At 39.2% G+C, this 19,661-nt stretch overlaps 1 protein-coding gene across 1 annotated transcript in view; it reads right to left on the reverse strand.

Annotated features, from left to right (window-relative positions):
• The window catches only part of TBXAS1 (thromboxane A synthase 1), a 250,491-nt gene that overhangs the window by 187,256 nt on the left and 43,574 nt on the right, over nt 1-19,661 (reverse strand). The window lies entirely within an intron of this gene.

The raw sequence follows: 19,661 nt of genomic DNA on the forward strand, positions 1-19,661 counted from the left end.
CTTTGGGGTCTCCAGCTTATCAGCTAGTCCTAAAACTTGGGGTTCATCAGATTTTACTAGGCTACAAGTTTGGGGTTTCTAGATTCCATGTTGACACAACAAACAGCAACCCCTGTTTGTAGTTGCATAAGTAGCAGCCTTAACTTCGGGATCTGTCATCCCATGGATTCCCCCATGTGGGGATTAGGCAGCTGATCATGGGAAGATTAAGAGGTCCCTCCACTGGCTCTGGATGCAGGGTCCAGACATGCTGACCAGAGTTGGTCCCAGGTTGTGGCTGCAGACAAAGAAGAACGAGCATACACTAGTAAGTGTGGCTACAAAAGGGTAGGACCCTGTTGGTTGTGGTCACTTCCAAGAGAGCAGTCTTTAGTTTTGGTTCTAGGCAGACGAATGAACTGAACCTTGCAGCTGTTGGAGGGACTGCAGAGAGCAAGAGCAATTGTATTAGCAGCAGCTCTAGGTACCCTGGTTGTGGGTCAGGGGTAGAGAAGAATATTTGAGGTCATAAACCAAGGTGTCAGCTGAAGAAGCAGTGACCACACCTGGCCTTGGATTGGAGGAACTAAGAGGTCAAAGGCCTCCAGATAGAGTTCAAAAAACCACAGCATAAAAAAAAAACCCAAATCCAAGATATTTTCCCCAATACCTTGGGGGCCAAGCCTGACCCTAATATAAAGTAACAGCCAAAAAATAGACTATTTTTTAAAATGAGTAAAATTATGGAGAAAGTACTGAACCATAGAGAGCTAACATGGTGATAGATCAGGGTTCAAACTCTGAAGACAAAACAGTTTCTCAAGTTCCAAAGAAAAAATGCAAAATGGTCACAAAAAAGAACCCAAAAGAGTTCTTGAAAGAGCTTTAAAAGGACCTTAAAAATAAAATAAGAGAGCTTAAGTGGGAAATGGGAAAAGAAATGAACAATGCAAGATAAGCAAGAAAAAGTGGCAGCTAGATGGCTCAGTAATAGAGAGGTAGGCCTTGAAATGGGAAGTCCTGAGTTCAAATCTGTCCTCAGATACATCCTAGCTGTGTGACCCTGGGCAAGTCACTTTACCACAATTGCCTAGCTCTTACCACTCTTTTGCTTTAGAGCTGAGACTTGGTTTGAATTTTAAGACAGAAGCTAAGAGTTTTAAAATAAAAAGCAAGAAAAATTATGAAAAGAAAGTCAACTAATTAGAAAAAGAGATCCAAAAGCTAAACCAAGAAAATAACTCCTTAAGAATTAGAACTAGATAAGGGGAAATTGATGACTTTATAATAAAAAAATGATCAAACAAAATAAAAAGAATGAAAAAATAAAGAATGAAAAATCTCATTAGAAAAACAAATAACCTGGAAAAATAGATTGAAGAGAGATAATAGAAAAATTCCCAGACTACCTACAAGTTCTGATTTAAAAAAGGGTCTAGACACTATACTTCAAGAAACTGTTAAGGAAAAATTGCTTGAAGTTCTAGACTTAGAAGGTAAAATAGAAATTGAACAAAATTCACTGATCGCCATCTGAAAGAAACTCCAAATTTAAAAGTCATAGAAATATTATAGCCACGTTTCAAAGCTCTCAGGTCAAGAAAAAAATATTACAAGCAACTGGAAAGAAAGAATTTGAATATTGTGATGCTACAGTGCAGATATCACAAGATTTAGCAGCTTCTACATTACAAGACTGAAGGACATGGAATACAATATTCTGAAGAGCAAAGAAGCTGGGTTTGCACAACCAAGAATAACCTACCCAGCAAAATTTAGTGACTTCTACAAGGGAAAAAATTTTTAATGAACTAACAGACTTTGAAGTATTCTTGAGGAAAAGACTAGAGCTGAAAAGAAAATCTGACTTACAAGAATAAGGAACAAATCAACAGAAGGCAAATCTGAAAGACTAATTATAAGGGATTTAATAAGGTCAAACTGTTTACTTCTTAGATGGGAAAATATTTGTAACTCTTAAGAATGTTATCATTAGTAGAGTAGTTCAAAAGAGTGTACATAGATAGAGGGTTTAAGGTTGAGCTGATTATTATGGGATGATCCTAAAAAAGGAAAATTGGATAGGGAAAGGTAAAATGGAGTAAATTATCTCATGCAAAAGAAATGTGAATGGAAGAACTATTACAGTAGAGGGAAGGATAGGGTGGAAGGCGGGCAATGTGGGAACCTTATTCTCATTGGAAGTAGGTTAAAGAGGGAATAACATATCTAGTAGGATGTAGAAGTATTCTTAACTTAAAGAGAAGTAGGAAAGCAATGGGATAATGTAAAGGCGGGGACTCTTAGAACAGTGTGTGGATTAGGGGGAAAACTGTCAGAAGTAAATTAGACTTCTGAGGAGGAGCAAAAGTGTAAAAAGAGAGTGAAAGATAAACTGAGTATAAATGGAATAGAGGGAAATATACAACTAGTAATAATAACTTTTAATGTGAATGGGATGAATTCACCTATAAAATGCAAATAGATAGTAGAATAGATAAAAAACCAGAACCATTATAAAATAAAAGCAAAACCCCCAGGCCCAATAATATATTGTTTACAAGAAACACACTTGAAAAGAGAGACACTATGCAGAGTGAAATAAGCAGAACCAGGAGAACATTATACACAGTAACTGCAATACTGTGAAATGATTAAATGTGATAGACTTTGATACTAACAATAATACAATGATCCAGGACAATTCTGAGGGACTTATGAGAAAGAATGCTATCCACCTTCAGAGAAAGAACTATTAGAGTAGAAATGCAGATGAAAACATGATTTATCACTTCTTTACTTGGGTATATGTTTTGGAGTTTTAGTTTTATAAGATTATTCACTTACAAAAATGAATTATATAAAAATATGTATAATCCAAACTGAATTGCTTGTCAGCTCGAGGAGGGAGACAATATGGATTACAGAACTTCAGAAAACTTATGTGGAAATTTGTTGTCAAGATAAAAAAAATTTTTTTAAAAAGAATTAACAGTAAAAGGTGTCTCACTGGAATTAAGCAAACCTTGTACTAGCAAGTGGTATGAAGGCTTTGTTATATACTAGAGTTAGTAAATGTATAATATGTTTCCATTAAATTCCACTATAAAATATAATTTTTTTAAAAAATAAAAAAAGAAAATCACACAGAGAGTAAAAATAAAGAATTGGAGTTTTATGCTTCAGCTGATGTTTAAAAAAAAAGACAAAGTTAAAACTAAAATAGATTTAATTTAAAAAGATAACTACATTATGTAAGAGGTATTATGGATAATGAATATTCATACTACTCATATATGCACCTATGCAATAGCATTCAAATTATAAAGGAAAATACAAATGAATTATAGGTGGAAATAGATAGCCAAACTAAAATAGTGGGAGATTTCAACTTTCCTCTCTCAGAACTAGATAAATCTAACCAAAAATAAATAAGAAAGAAGTCAAAGAGATGAATAGACTCTTAGATAAGCTAGATATGCTAGATATCTGGAAAGAATCAAATTGAAATAGAAAGAAATAGATCATTTTCTCTGTATTATATGGCACCTTTACAAAAATTGAGCACATATTAGGCCATTAAAACTTCATAATTGGGGAGCAGCTGGATGGCTCAGTGGATTGAGAGCCAGGCCTAGAGACAGGAGATCCTAGGTTCAAATCTGGCCTCAGACACTTCCTAGCTGTGTGACCCTGGGCAAGTCACTTAACCCCCATTGCCTAGCCCTGTAACAAATAAAATTAACATAGAAGGATATATAAAGATATTAGGGCTTGGGAGCAGCTGGGTAGCTCAGTGGATTGAGGGTCAGGTCTAGATATGGGAGGTCCTAGGTTCAAATCCAGCCTCAGATACTTCCCAGCTGTGTGACCCTGGGCAAGTCACTTGACCCCCATTGCCCACCCTTACCACTCTTCCACCAAGGAACTAATACGCAGAAGTTAGAAGAAAAAAAAAGATATTAGGGTTTTAAAAAAATGAATAAAAGATCTTTTAAAAAACTTCATAATTGAATGCAGAAGAGCAGAAATGTTAACTGCATCCTTTTCAAATAAAAAATGCAATAAAAATTACTTAATAAAGGACCATGGAAATACAGATTAAAAATTAATTGGAAACTAAATAATCTGATCTTAAAGAATGAGTGCATCAAAGAACAAGTCATAGAAACAATAAATACCTTTATTAAAGAGAATGATAATATGAAAGAACATATCAAAACTTAGAGGGAGCAGTAAAATCAGTAATCAGAAGAAAATTTATATCTAAATGCTTATATCAATAAAATAGAGAAAGAGCATATCAATAAATTGAGTATGCATTAAAAAACAGAAAAAGAACAAATTTTAAATTCCCAATTAAACATCAAATAGGAAATTCTGAAAATTAAAGGTGACATTAATAAAATTGAATGTAAAAAAATCTGCTGAATAAATAAAACTAGGTGTTGGTTTTATTAAAAAAACTAATACAATTAATAAACTATTGGTTAATATAAGTTTTTTAAAAGAGAAGAGAAAACTAGATCACTAGTATCAAAAAATTAAAAGGGTGAATATACTAGTAATGAAGATGAAATTAAGCAATTATTAGGAGTTATTTTGCTCAATTAAATGCCAACAAATTTAACAATTTACCTGAAATGGAAGAACATTTACAAAAACATAAACTGTTCAGATTATCAAAAGAGGAACTAGAATATCCAAACAGACCAATCTTAGACAAATAATTTTAATATACCATAATTAGGTTCTTAAGACAAAAGCATCAGAACCAGATGAATTTGCAAGTGAATTCTATCAAATGTTTAAAGATCATATTAAATAAATTATTTAGAATAATAGGCAAAGAAGGAGTTCTATAAAACTTCTTTTATGAAACAAATATGGTGCTGCTACCTAAAGAACAGGAAGGACAAAAACAGAGAAAAAAAATTATAGACCAATTTCCCTAATAAATGTTGCTGAAAAATTATAAGTAAAATACTAATTAGCAGACTACAACAATATATCACAAAAATTAAACATTATGGCCAAAAAGGATTTATACCAGGAATGCAGGGTTAGTTCAATAAAAGGAAAACTATTAACGTAATTGATTATATCAATAGCAAAGTAACAAAAATGACATGATTATATCAATTGAAGCAAAAACTTTTGACAAAACACAACACTCATCCCTATTAAAAAACACTTGAAAGTCTATAAGTATAAGTGAATTTTCCCTTAAAATAAGAAACACCTACTTAAAACCATCAATAAGCATTTTCTGTGAAAAGGATAAGCTAGAAATTTTACCAATAAGAATAGAAATGAAACAAGAATGCCCATTATCACTAATATTATCCAATAATGTGCTAGAAATGTTAGTAATAGCAATAAGAAAAAGAAATTGGGGGGGGGGCAGCTAGCTATAAGAGATCCTGGGTTCTAAGACAGAAAGTAAAAAGTTTTTTTTAAAAAAAGAAAAAGAAATGAAAGGAATCAGAATGGACAATGAAGTAATAAAACTATCTCTTTTTGTAAATGATATAATACTTGGAAAATACATTTACAAAATTTTGTAAATGATATAATACTTGGAAAATCCTAGAGATTCAACTAAAAAGTTAGTTGAAAAAATACTTTTAACAAAGTAGCAAGATAAGAAAAGAAAAGAAAGCATTAGCATTTCTATTTATCACTAATAAAACTCTGCAAGAAGAGATAGTTAATTTTAAATAACCCATAAACAATATAAAATACCTGGAAGAAGACTTGCCAGGGCAAATCCAGGAACTATATGAACATACTCATAAAATCCTTTTTATACACATAAAGTCAGATTTAAATATAGTAAAAATGACAATTCTATCTAAATTAATCTACTTACTCAGTACCATCCCAATTAAATTTCTAACCCCCCCCACACCCACACAAATATAAATCCTCAATCTATGTCAAGTGATCTCACAGAGAACCAAAGACAAGTAGAATCAGCTATGAAATTGGGACTTTGCCATTAGCTGATCACTCACAGCCTCTCTGGTGATACTGTTCCATATCACCTAGACCTCTAGATAGGGATGGAAAAATTCATCTAATTCAATAATGGCAAGTCAAACTGGCTAGATAGCAGCATGCAAAGAACTCTTGGGACCAATGTATTGAATGACACAAAAAGAAAGAGCACAATGCTTGGATCCTTCCTTTTTTCACAGGAACGTTGGAATTAAACTCAGCGGGTCCTTCTCACATGCCTGCTATGTGCCAGGCACTGAGTGAGGTGCTAGGGATTTCAAAGACAAAACTGAAACCATGCCTGCCTTCAAGGATCCTCCACTCTAGTAGGGGGAAACAGCATATATACAGAGAGACCAGTATCCAGTCATAGACAAAGTCATTGCTGGGGGCTGGTTGGGGAATCAAGAGTGGACTGTGTAGGAGGTGACACAAGAGCTAAGCAAAGCCTAGTATAGAGTGAGCAGAAAACATCTGGGATGCTTTGAAAGAAAAGAACCACATTGATCTTAGTCGATATTGTGGATTATTCTCCAAATCTGATTCTAATATTATTTTACTACCCCATCGAAGGTTAGCCATAATGTTTCAAAGGTAATTGTTTTAAAACTGTTTTTCACATTTTCAATCACCCTTGTCATGCCCAAGTATTAATATGAATAAAGAAGAATAGTCTGACTATAGCATTTGGAGCCAAAAGGGATCTTTGAGATCATCTAGTCCCACCTCTTATTTTTCAAGTCAGGAAACTAAGGTCCAGAGAGGTTGCCTTGATTGCCCTTAATTTTTTTTTCTCTATTCACTTTTCCACCCATCTGCTAGTGAATTATTTTTTTAATGTAATTTCTGATGGATAGAAAGAAATATACCAAGTTTTGGCCACATGATTACATCTTAATTTTGTAATTAGATGTCTTGATTGTCTAATTAAAGGACGAGAAGTCTGTGCCTAATTGCACATGCTAATTGTTATGCAAGTCCATGTTCTAATTATGTGACTCCATTTACAAATATACTGCTTGTTTCTGCACAAAACTCAGACATTTCTAATATGTGGAACTGGTACAAAAGAGGCTGGATGAGCACAGGCATTGAACTGTGGCTGCCTTCAGCTGAATAGACTCATGCAAGCATCAGCAAAATGGGCTAGCCCTTGGAAGGCTTGATGATGGAAACTATTTTCAGGAGCAGATGAGATGACTGGTGTTATACCAGAGAACCCTGGTGTTCAACAACATGGCATTTCTGGAAGGAGAAAGGCTGACCTGGACAGGGACCACACAGACTGGCTAGAGTGAGGGATTGCAAATAATCATCATAAAAGATGGAAGCTTTAGGGAGAAGGGTTGAGTCAAACAGTTCCCCTAAGGCGCTCTGTGTCTTGCTTTTGATCTGGCATTAATCTCTCAAACTGATTTCCTGTAACTGGTTTCCCATTCATCTTAGCCCACTGGATTTCCGGCCTCTGAAGGGACCCCGATACTCATTTGGATTATGTTTGGTTCCCATTTTGGATACTGCCTCTCTCCCCAGATGGAAATTGCCTTTCCCTAATCTCCTCAAGTTTTGCTTGTTCACCAGTATATGTTGGCCCTACCCTAGGAAGCTTACAATGCCCGAATGAAGTGGCAAAGACGTGAAACTCCCACCTATCTCTACCTTTGTGCTCTTTTCCATCTTCTGGCACCTCTTCTAACTTGTCCATCGGTAACCAGAATCCTACTGTTAAACTCTAGCTCTGCAGAGCCTCTCCAGTACTTCACTTGGAGCCTGTCTTCCCCCCACCACCCCCCAAAAAAGATGTATGCTCCAAAATTTACCCTTCCCCCCCTTCAAACTTCTTATTCCCTCTGCAATGAAGGCTGATTCCACAGAGGTGTTAAGAGGAGGCAATGTACCATGATAGAAAAGAGCCCTAGACTGAGAGCTGGGAGACCTAAATTCTAGGCATGTATCTGCTACTAATTAGCTTTCTTAACCTTTTTAGCCTTGGTTTTCTTTGTGAAAAGAGTAGGCTAGGCTAGATCTCGAATGTTCTTTACAGCTCTCAATTCAGCAAACAGTTTTTCAAGTTAGTATGTGCAATGCACTGACATCCCATGATTCTCCTTTTGCCTTTCTCTGCATCGCCAGTGTTTAGCACAGTGCCTGGCACACAGTACACTCAGCCCAGATAAATTGCAGATAATGAATCCCCTGAAGTAACCACATGATTAGAATTTACACTGTTTCCATTGGGCTAGAACCAATGATCATATTTTATATAATTACAACTCCGAATAGTGCAGATTCAAATAGAGCTGACCCAAGAAATAGTTGTACCCATTGGCACCTGGCTGGTACTTAATAAATGTTTACCAGATGACTGACAAAAGCCAAATTATTGCAATTGATCTTCACCAGCACTCATAGCATACCAGAAAAGGAGAGCTACATAAACGTGCCCCTTACTCTCTGGTAGCTTACAATCTGAAATAGATACCCTAAAATGGAGGAGATACCCAGCCAGAGAACTGAAGGACAGTGTTTGATCTATGGGGAAATAGATAATAAATTCATGGGAACTTTACTTCATGTAAAAGTAGTGCTTCTAAGAAGCTTCTGTGAATATAATTTGGTAAATACAATTCGTATTGTACTAGAGGCTCTTGGTTGGAATTTTTTGTAGAGCAAATAATCTTTCCCTAGTATCACAGGACGTAGACTTGGAAGGGACATTAGAAAACCTCTACTCAAGCTTCCTCGTTTTACGGATGATGAACCACTAGTCCCTGGAGGGGAAGTAATTTCTGTTAAGTTCACATAGCTTGTAAGTGGCAAACTCAGGATTCAAAACCAGGTCCACTGAATTGAAATCTAGTGCTCTTTCCATCATACTGTGCCCTTTTCTTTTTGAATCTTTTATATAAATATAGATTTTCATGTTGCATTTGCGGCATAAACCTGATGGCAAGTCAATCCATTTATATTAGGCATGACGCAAGGGACAAGCAAAATTAGTGATCACAAGAGAACCTGGTTTTCTGTATGGACAGAGCTCTAATAGCAGGGCACTGGGTGCTTCAATTCAACTCAACAAACACTTATAATTATGCTTGAAGGAGAGGATAAGATGTGCGAATGGGAAGATTTGGGTGTGAAACTGTCCATTAGATACCCAAACAGCGAGGCATACGAGTTCATCCTATAAAAGAATCTGAGCTGTCGATTATAGCTAACATTTTGTCGTGCTTTAAGTTATGCAAAGCACAACTTACATATGTTGGATAATATTATCTCATTTGATCCTCATAACAACCTTGTGAAGTAGATTCTATAGTTCTCCCCATTTTATAGATGAGGGGAGTGAAGCTAAGGAACTTGTTTTGCCCCTATTACAGATAATGATCATTCTTGGCTTTAAATAGATAGTACTCATCATATTAAGGAAAGGTCCATTGACTCCTGTGCTTCTTGGTGTGTTTTTTGTTTATTTGAACAGGAATGGCTTAGTAAATTGTCCAGGTCCACATCTAGTAAGTGTCATCTTTCTGATCACAAATTTAATGCTCTCTCCACTGCACCACCTACATGCCTCCTGTAGATTAAACTGTCTTAGTATATAGTCTGACCCTGAGGTAAGCTTGGTAGCATGGGCTGAGTTCTTCAGGGTAGGCCACTAGTCAGATTATAGGAGGTCAAGTAAGAGCTATGGTTCAGAATGAAGGGATTGTCAATAGGTAATTCCAGTAAGTCACATAATCCTATTTGCCTCAGTTTCCTCATCTGCCAAATGAGCTGGAGAAGGAAATGGCAAATCACTTTAGTATCTTGGCCAAGAAAATCCCAAATTGATGGCATCCCATTTGGGACATGACTAAAATGACTGACCATCATCATCATCAAAAAAAAATAACCCTCGGGGGCTGCTGGGTAGATCAGTGGATTGAGAGCCAGGCCTAGAGATGGGAGGTCCTAGGTTCAAATCTGGCCTCAGACACTTCCTAGCTGTGTGACCCTGGGCAAGTCACTTGACCCCCATTGCCCACCCTTACCACTCTTCCACCTATGAGACAATACACAGTATTGATTCCAAGATGGAAGGTAAGGGTTTAAATTAAAAAAAAAAATAACAACCCTCAATAAATATTCTGAGAGGTCTAGAGGTAAAAGGTTGTGTCCATGTTACATAGCAACTGGGATGAGAGAACCAGGCAACAGCAGGATCCGGATGCAGAAACAAAAATCAGAGTCAAGGGCCAGAGCAGTAAATAAGTAAGACAGGAAACAAGGCAGGTCAAGAAAAAGGGTTTGGAATAGTGGCCAAGAGCCTGCAGCAATTTGTTATGCTTAGCGTTGGGAGGTGCCTTTGGGCTTTAAAATTAGTGACACAGATCTCCTCTCATACATTTTCCTGCTGAATCACTCAGCTGAGCTGTGGGTCTGCTTGGTGTGCCCTCCCCTCCCTCCTCAGGGCACATTTCCTGTGAGGGGACTACTGGAGTTTCAGAACTGTGCCAATCAGATACTTCTCGCTGCCAGTTCACCACCAGTAGTCCACAGAATGCTGATATCTCTGTATGGGGTGCAGTGCTGGGCCCCAGAGGGCATTCAGTTTTAGGATTCTAAACACCAGAGGAGGCACCAGAGTCCACTCAGCACCAGCACCCATTCTCCTGACATTCTAAACTCTCTAGGGTTCTGTTTGCACAGCTCTGAAAGTTACCCCCATACTATCTGGGAGCCATAGCTAGAACAAACCCTACTGACTCCCTCACGGACTTATATCTCATTGCTATACATCCTTTTTTGAGTGTGACAGCTAGCATGCCCTCTGAGCTTCCAATTGAGTCAATTGCTTGTCAATGCTTCCCCAGGAGGCTGTGTGGCACAGTAGGAAAAGCCCTGGAACCAGAGGACCATCATTCAAATCATACTTCTGATGTTCAGACCTTGTGTGACCTTGGGCAAATCACTGAGTCTTTTTCAGTCTCATGTTCCTTATCTATAAAACAGGGGGGTTACACTAAATGGTTTTTGAGGTTCCTTCTAGATCTATGATCTTATGAACCTGAGGTATACATAGGGAAAGGTAGGGGGTGGGATACGTGTCAAGGAGAGTCTTAGAAAAATTTAACTTGCTTTCCAGTCGATGGAGTCACCAAATTGGTGATGCACCCTTGGAGAACTATATCCCATTCTTATTTTTTAACTTGATAAAAATATCTGTTTTCTTTCTCGTGTTCTTAGGTATGATAAATTCTGGAATTTATTTCCTTTTATGTTGAATACAGGAGAGTTCACTGAAAGCCAAGGAATCCATGGGAACCAGAAGAGATGTAAATGTCTGGATGACTAAATGCTTTCCAAGTTCTCCTTGGGCTCCAGCTCACTAATGGCCATCTTTCTGTCCTCAACTCATTCAGACTCCATTGTCACAAGTATTGTTGTTGTTGGACTCTTCATCACCCCATTTGGGGTTTTCTTGGCAAAGACACTGGAGTGATTTGCCAATTTCTTCTCCAGCTCATTTCACAGAGGAGGAACAGAGGTGAACGGGGTTAAGTGATCTGCCCAGGCTCACATACCTAGTAAGTGTCTGAGGCCATATTTAAACTCAGGAAGATGGGTCTTCCTGACTCCAGCTCTGAACTCTATCCGCTGTGCCACCTAGCTGCCCTCATCCTGTCACAAACACTCAGAGGTCAACTTCAACTCCCCATGATCAACATGAGTAAAATATCTTGTGGCTCTTATTAGAGAGTTGGGCAAAGAATACTTAGATCCATCTGATGAGTTACTCAAGGTATGAAGATTTTTGTTTGAAGGGCACATCCCATGAAGTGCTACAACTTTGCTGAGAAGAAGTAGGGAATACCTAGCGGTGATTGGCTCCCAATGACTGGGTCTGCATCCAAGAGGACAGGTGACTGAGGTTCTGGGGAAACTGACTTTTACAGAAAGTCATGGTTCCTCTCTACCCCATCCCCATGGTATATTCAGTAAAAACAAGATAAGCAAAACCCTTACAACAAAGAGGCATAGTCAAGGAGATGCCCTCATTGCTCTGGTCCAAAAATGCATGTCTTGATCCACACCTACAGGGGTATGTTTATTTTATCTGGTATTGATTCAGTCCAGAATTTAAAAATGAAATAAAAAAATTTTTAAAAGCAAGCTGTGACGCTAGCTCAGGCCCGTTCTTAAATGCTTTCTCTTTTAAGTTTCCAGACCAGATTACAGCAAAGAGGGAGGAGGAGATTTCGCCCTTCCTCAGTTAGTCAACAAGCATGATTAATACACACTTACTACGTGTCAAGCACTAGGCTAAGTGCTCAGCATAGACAGAAAGGCACAAACAGTCCCAGAGGCTGAGGAGCCTCACCTCCTTCCAGAACATAAAATGGTGACTTAGAGGAAAAGTACTTGGTGAGCAGTTTATGCTTACCCCAGGGGCTTGGGCTTCAACTTCCTTGATGCCTTCTTCCTTTCCATTTCTTTTTCTGAACACATATTAGAGACTAGATATCCCAAGAGCAGTCTTTTCCAGCCTTGAGAGTAATTCCAAATGAAAATTCCACTCCTATCTCTGTGACCCTTGGCAAGTCACTTAACTCCAATTGCCAAGCCCTTAGCACTCTTCTGCCTTAGAACCCATATTCAGTACTGATTCTAAGTCAGAAGTTGAGTTTAAAAAAAGAGAGTTCCCAAGCGATCTAGAACTCCTGAGTTTGGTGATTGAGGCACTAGCCTCCTAGAAGGAGATCTCTTTAACAGTAAGCCCTTGAAAGGAGGAGGGCTGCCAACAGAAATCATTCTGCAGCCCAAAGACTCCATCTACATTGGGGTAGAACAAGAGATCCATCTGAACCTTGTCAACCTCACTAATTCCATGCATCGCTTTGACTATGCAAGTCCAGTGCGAATGGGAATAATTGTTCAACACTCCTCCAAATGTCTTTAGCTCCCAGAAGAATCTGTTTCTGCATTTGTTCACGGGCTCTTAGGAGTCCTTTGCAACTTGTGTATTTTTGGTGTTGAGGAAAATAAAGACCGACACTCACTACCTGGAGTGCACATTGAGAGGCTTGGTTTAAGTTGGGGATTGGTGGTCTCTTTTGGTGGGTAATGAATCACACCTGAACTTTGTTTTCCAGATTTTCCTTAATTTCAGGAGGGGCAGCTAGGTAGGCGGTCAAGTGGATAGAATGCAGGGCCTGGAGCCAGTAAGAGTCATCTTCTTGAGTTCAAATATGGTCTCAGACACTTACTAGCTATGTGACTCTGGGCCAGTTACTTAGTCCTTTTTGCCTCAGTTTCCTCATCTGTAAGATGAGCTGTAGAATTATTCCAGCATCTTTGCCAAGAAAACCTCAAACTGTGTCAAAAACTCAGCAATAAGCACAACATTTTAGCACAGGGAAATAAGCAAAAGAGAGGATATGGCCCTTTGGGGTTACTTCCCTGGGTTGAATTAAGCTCTTTGTGATCCTAGAGACCCTGGGTGAGGATCCTTGAATCCCAAGTTACATTCTCTTATAGCTCAGAGGATAATTTTGGTCACAAGAAGCAGTATGATGTAACAGATAGAAAGCTAGCCTTGGAACTAGAAAGACTATTGATTCTGGGGTTGATCTGAAGTTTGGAAGAGGGAGAAAGGTAAAGGTGAGAGGAGATAGATCTAGGAAAAGTAAGGAGGAAAAAGGGTTTTTTTTTTAATTATGGATGTGTGTATGTGTATGTAGGAGGCTCAGTGGATAGAGCAAGGTCTACAGATAGGAGGTCCTGGGTTCAAATTTGGCTTTAGATACTTCCTAGCTGTGTGACCCTGGGCAAGTCACTTAACTCCCATTGCCTAGCCCTTTCCACTCTTCTGCCTTAGAACCAATACTTAGTATTCATTCTAAGACAGAAGGTAAGGGTTTTAAAAAAAGAAAAAGAAGAAAAAGACTTGGTCTAGATCTGAATATTCATGGTCTATTCCAGCATTGGTGAAGGTTTTCAAGTTCACATGCCCAAATTGCAACTGCAATCTGCCTGTGAGTCCCCCACCCCCATTACTCCAGAGAGTAGAGGAAGAATTTACTTTGGGCAGAACAGAGGGGTGGGGAATGCAAAAAATATCCTGGGGGTGCTGGGAAGAGGGGGAACAGAGCAGCTCCCCCATGCTGACTCAGTACTCATGCCAATACTTTACCAATGCTGGTCTATTCAATTAACCCTTGACAAGCTAACTTATCCAGCTAGGAGTTTGTTTTTCATTTTGTAAATTTTATTTTTATTTTTTACTTCATAAATTATTTTCATTTTATAAATTGTATTCCATTTCACAAGTACATATTTTTAATGTCAGAAAATTCCATTCTGTGGCATGTAGGTACTGATGTTATAAGGACCCTGGAAAGCTCTTCAAGGGAGGGGACGGTCTATCTTTGTCTTAATATCTCAAGCTAGCACAGTGACGGTTCCAATAAAGATTCAGACCTCCTCGTGATATTCTGCCATGGGACAATGCAGTCTTGCCTCCTTCACAAATATAACAGCTCTATTCTGATTACTGTGTTCTGGCAGGGCCAGGGCACTCGGGTACTAGTGATTAGGAAAACACTGGGGCAGGAAAAAGACAGTGCTTTTCTAGGAACTGAAACAAAGTTAGAATGGGGATTTGAGGTCAGGTTGAGTCAGCAATGGGGTTTCTAAAGAGCACTAAAATCTAGGCTAGGTGGTCAAGTGGATAGAGTACTGAAATCAGTAAGAACCATCTTCCTGAGTTAAAATCTGGCCCCAGACACTTCCTAGCTGTGTGACCCTGGGCAAGCCACTTAACTCCCATTGCCTAGCCCTTACTGCTCTTCTGCCTTGGAACCAATGCATAGTATTGATTCCAAGACCGAAGGTGAGGGTTTCAAAAAAAAGAAGAGCACTAAGATCTAAGGGCTAAGTCAAGTGGGACAGCAGTTGCAGGAATAGAACGAAGCCAAGAGTTTAGAACTGGGTCAGGAAGTAAGATACAGGGAGCCCTGAGGGAACTGATTTTTTTTTTAACTTGTCTGCCCAGAGTTTGGGGTTTTTATTGCAGCTGTCTTTATTTCATGCCCCCCCTGCCCCCTCTCTACTCAAGTGCCAGGTGCTCTGGGACCTCTGCTGACTCAAGTGCACTGGGAAGTGCACTGGGAAGGCCACGAGTTGGACACAGAGCCCATCCAGATCATGGCCAGGTGGAATCTTACTCCCCTCTTAAAAAAAAAAAAATCACAGAATGAAACCATCTGAATCTCATTGCCTTGCAGTCATTTCCCCAGAACCAGAGGGACCTGGTCTACGTTAGCTATTTGGTTTAGTCCCGCTCTTGACAGGTTTGCTCTAGAAATGGAAGATTCGGGATCCTAATGTTCTTTCTAATTATCCTTGCAAAATCTCATCATCAGCTCATGGTCACCGACAATCAGCAGATTAGGAAATTGTGCCTGGGCTGACACAGCTGTTCTGAATTTTGTTTATTTCAGAGGGCTGCTGTCTGCATCAGGGGCTGTTCGAATATCAGATGATGATTGTTGAGCCTAGCAAAATGATAAATTGTTTGTGTGTTTACTCTTTTGTCTTTAAGGCTAATTAAAAAAAATCAATATGATTCCCTGGTGAGAACAAGTTAATAGGAAAGCCATTAGGTTGAGAATAGAAGCATCAAAACAGGCATAATAAACTACTAATTTGTAGCTCACTGATGAACATTAGCTGTGAGGTAATCATTACTATTAGGGGCCGAGCTGGGTCTTTGCAGGGTGAAGGTACAATTGTCTTGGAGGAGGCAAGAGCCTTGAAAGGTCAAATGTACTAGGAATTGCCAAGGAAGAGAGTAGCAGTATCAGGGACTACAAGAGAAAAGGAAAACCACTGGGAATTTGTTTTTAAAAATTAAGTGAGCTGTTTGATTCAAATGGAGTCTTAAATACTCTGGAAAACACGACTTGGCAGCTTTCAAGATGGAGTGAAAAAATGAATGAATCTGCATTTATGGTGGTCCTATTCTTTGCCAAGCAGTGTGCTAAGTGGTGGTGACACAAATACGAAAGCAGAGACAGTCCTTGCTCTCAAGTAGCTTACATTCTAATGGAGGAAAACTATACAGAAAGAAGCGGTGACCCTTTCGCCAATAAACGTTTATTAAGTGTCTACTGTGTACAAGGTACTGTGCTAAGCACTGGGGTACAAGGAAAGGCAAAAGGCAATTGTTAGGGGGCAGCTGGGAAGCTTAGTGGATTGAGAGTCAGGTCTAGAGACTGGAGGTCCTAGGTTCAAATCTGGCTTCAGACACTTCCCAGCTGTGTGACCCTGGGCAAGTCACTTGACCCCCATTGCCTACCCTTACCACTCTTCTGCCCTGGAGCCAATACACAGTACTGATTCCAAGACAGAAGGTAAGGGTTTTAATTTTTTTAAAAAAGGCAATTGTTGCCTTCAAGGAGATCATAATTTAATAGTGAGGTATTTTAGTTTGGAAAATTATAAGGATTGTGAAAATGGAGCTATAGGGGTGTTTGACAGATTCTGTCTAGTAGCAATGAAAAAATGGGTTTGATTATGGTTCCACAACTGGAAGGGGAGATAGGGCTGGAGGGTATCTATGGGACAAAAGTGAAGTCATCAGGAAGATGGCCAAAAAGTGAAATGAAGCATGGCTGGGGCCACCTATATATAATGGGCTATGTGAGATAGCTCCAAGGAAACAAAAAAGGGCTCTATATGGACTCAGGCCAGGTGTAAGCTCTGGAACTGTTCTTGAATTCCTTGCCTGAACATTTTCCACGTGGGGACCAACACCACTGTGGTTAGACTTGGGTGGACAAATGTAAACAAGATCTAGACCCTGTCCTCACAGAGTTTGTAGTCAACTGGAAAGGGTCCACAAATAAATGTGACACCACTTGAACTTAATGAATGCATAACAGAAAGTGGCATGGGCACAGGTCAGATAGACCCACCTTGGATGAGTTGGGGAAGGCTTGGGTGACATAGTGGATAGAGCGTTTGACTTGGCATCCATGTGATCTGGGTTCACCTCCTACCTCCAACTGGTATAAACTTTGTAATAATGAGCTAGCCACTTCTCAGTTTTCTCCTCTCTAAAACGAGGAAAATACAGTCCATAGCAATGTCAACCTCACTGGGTTGTTGTGAGGATCCAATGAGACAGCATATGAGAACTGTTTTATAAACCTAAATAGCTGATCATAATTATTTAATGCTTTACGACTCATGAAAGAAGTGAACCTTGAAGAAGGGTGGGCTTCTGAGAGTCTTGTAGTGGAAAGATGTCATCAGAAGCACCCTGTGCAAGTGTCAGACCCTCATTATAGCTGGGAGATTACCCAGCCACTGAAAGCTAAAAGAGAAGACTATGTAAATGTCCAGAGGGTAAACTCCAACTGTGAAAGCACAGGCCACAGGAGAGGTGTTTATAGATACTGAAAGCAGCTGGATTTATTCCATAACTACTTAATAATTAATGGGTTGTTTTCAAAACAATTGGTTATTTGGCCAACCTCAACTGGCATGGGAGGGGGAGTTTAAAACCAGATTGTATGTATAGACACATGGCCCCAAACCCTCCCCCCACAGTCCAGGATTTATGGTACAAGCAAGAAGAGATGGGAGCATGATTGAGCCCATCTGTTTGCAGGCATAATAAGCACACCTGTTTATAGTCATAACAAAACTCACCCTCTTTGGGATTTGGGCTCCAGCTATACTGGGAAAATGAAAACACAAACTTGCTCTGGCAGCAGTTTCCCACTCTATCAGCAGCCTAGCAATGACCCATCAAACCTAGTAATATTTCTCCTAATAATCAAAACCAAGAAAAGGTCAGTACTCAAGATGGAAAGACTCTAGGGGCACAGAAGAAACAGAGACCTGACAGAGCTATCCCGAGACGTGAGGAGGAGGCATATGGCAAAGCCTCGACTGAGGACAATCAACCAGAAAGCTTTTAGAGAGAGACTAGAGCATGATAGAACTCTGTCAGCAGCCAGATGTCAGAACCAAATAGGGCTGGATCTCCATTCAAGAATGCAGAGGCTAATTCTGGTACAAATCCCCAAAATAGGAACTGAGTCTAGAAATATGAGTGAACAAAAGAAGATACCAACGACTTATGAAACAATAGTTTAGGTGGCTCAAAAAGAAATCTTGAAGGAAAAGGTAACTTTGTAACTATAAATAGAAACTCAGAGGGAAAAAATGGACTATAAGGATATCCTGAGGAAGCAAAGAGATTTTTTAAATTAGAAATTCATTAAATAAATATTTATTAAGCAATTTCTATGTGCCATATGCCTCCTCCCAATCTCTGGGGATAGCTCTGTCAGGTCTGTTGTAAGGATTATTTAGTTATTAGCTTAGTATCAGTATTAGACCTAACAGGAAGGGCTGAAGAATTCCAAGATGGAATGGGGAAGCAGGAAGTGACTCTTGCTCTCTGAGAGAGACTCCATGGTGGGATTCCAATTAGCAATCTCTACCAAAATCTCCCACAAGTAGGTGACGTTCTTTCCACAGGATCTCTGGCAATCTAGTGTCTCCTAAAGTCAGCTGCAACTTGCCCCAACCATCATGGAGTCTCTCTCAGAGAGCAAGAGCCACTTCCTGCTTCCCCATTCCATCTTGGAATTCTTCAGCCCTTCCTGTTAGGTCTAATACTGATACTAAGCTAATAACTAAATAATCTTCACAACAGGTCTCTGTTTCTTCTGTGCCCCTAAAGTCTCTCCATCTTGAGTACTGACCTTTTCTTGGTTTTGATTATTAGGAGAAATATTACTAGGTTTGATGGGTCATTGCTAGGCTGCTGATAGAGTGGGAAACTGCTGCCAGAGCAAGTTTGTGTTTTCATTTTCCCAGTACAGCTGGAGCCCAAATCCCAAAGATGTGCTAAGTGCTGGAGGATGCAAAAAAAGACAAAAGACAGTCCCTGTCCTCAGGGAGCTTATAATTTAATGGGAGAGAGAACATGAAAATAAATACATGCAAAGCAAATTACATATAGGATAAATAGGAAATAATTAAAAGAAAAAGTAAGCACTAGAATTAAGACAGTTTATCATCCTGTAGGAGATAAAATTTTAGTTTGGGACTTAAAGGAAGCCAGGAATGTCAGTAGTTGGAGTAGAAAAGGGAGAGTGCATCAGGTGTGGGAGACAAGCCAAAGAAGATGTCCAGAGTGGAGGAGAATAATTAACTTAGAAGAGAAGGTGGAAAACATTATCCAAGTAATGGACTTTCTGAAAACTAGAATTCTTAGCTTTCTTTAAGGCTTACTTCATGCTTTATCTCCTAAAAGAAGCCTCCCCTATTCCTACCCTAGTGTTCTGTTCCTCCTCAAATTATCTTGTGATTTATTTCTATCTGTACATGTCATATCTTTCCATTAGAATGCAAACTTTCTAAGGGCAGAGTCTATTTCATTTTTGTTTTTGTATCTCCAGTGCCTGGCACTGTGCTTGGCATTAGAATATAAGCTCCTTGAGGGAAGGGGATGACTTACTGTTAATATTTGTCTCCCTAGCACTTAGCATTGGGCTTATTAAATATTTTTTTCATGTATCCAATATCCATTAGCAATGTTTTCTTTTTATGTGTCCCTTCACGATTTACAAGGAGAGGCTAGTGGTCTTTGGCCTGAGAAGTCTCTGCGAGGCCATTTG

The sequence above is a fragment of the Gracilinanus agilis genome, chromosome 5 (genome assembly GCF_016433145.1).
Source record: "Gracilinanus agilis isolate LMUSP501 chromosome 5, AgileGrace, whole genome shotgun sequence".
In the NCBI taxonomy this organism is placed as follows: domain Eukaryota; kingdom Metazoa; phylum Chordata; class Mammalia; order Didelphimorphia; family Didelphidae; genus Gracilinanus; species Gracilinanus agilis.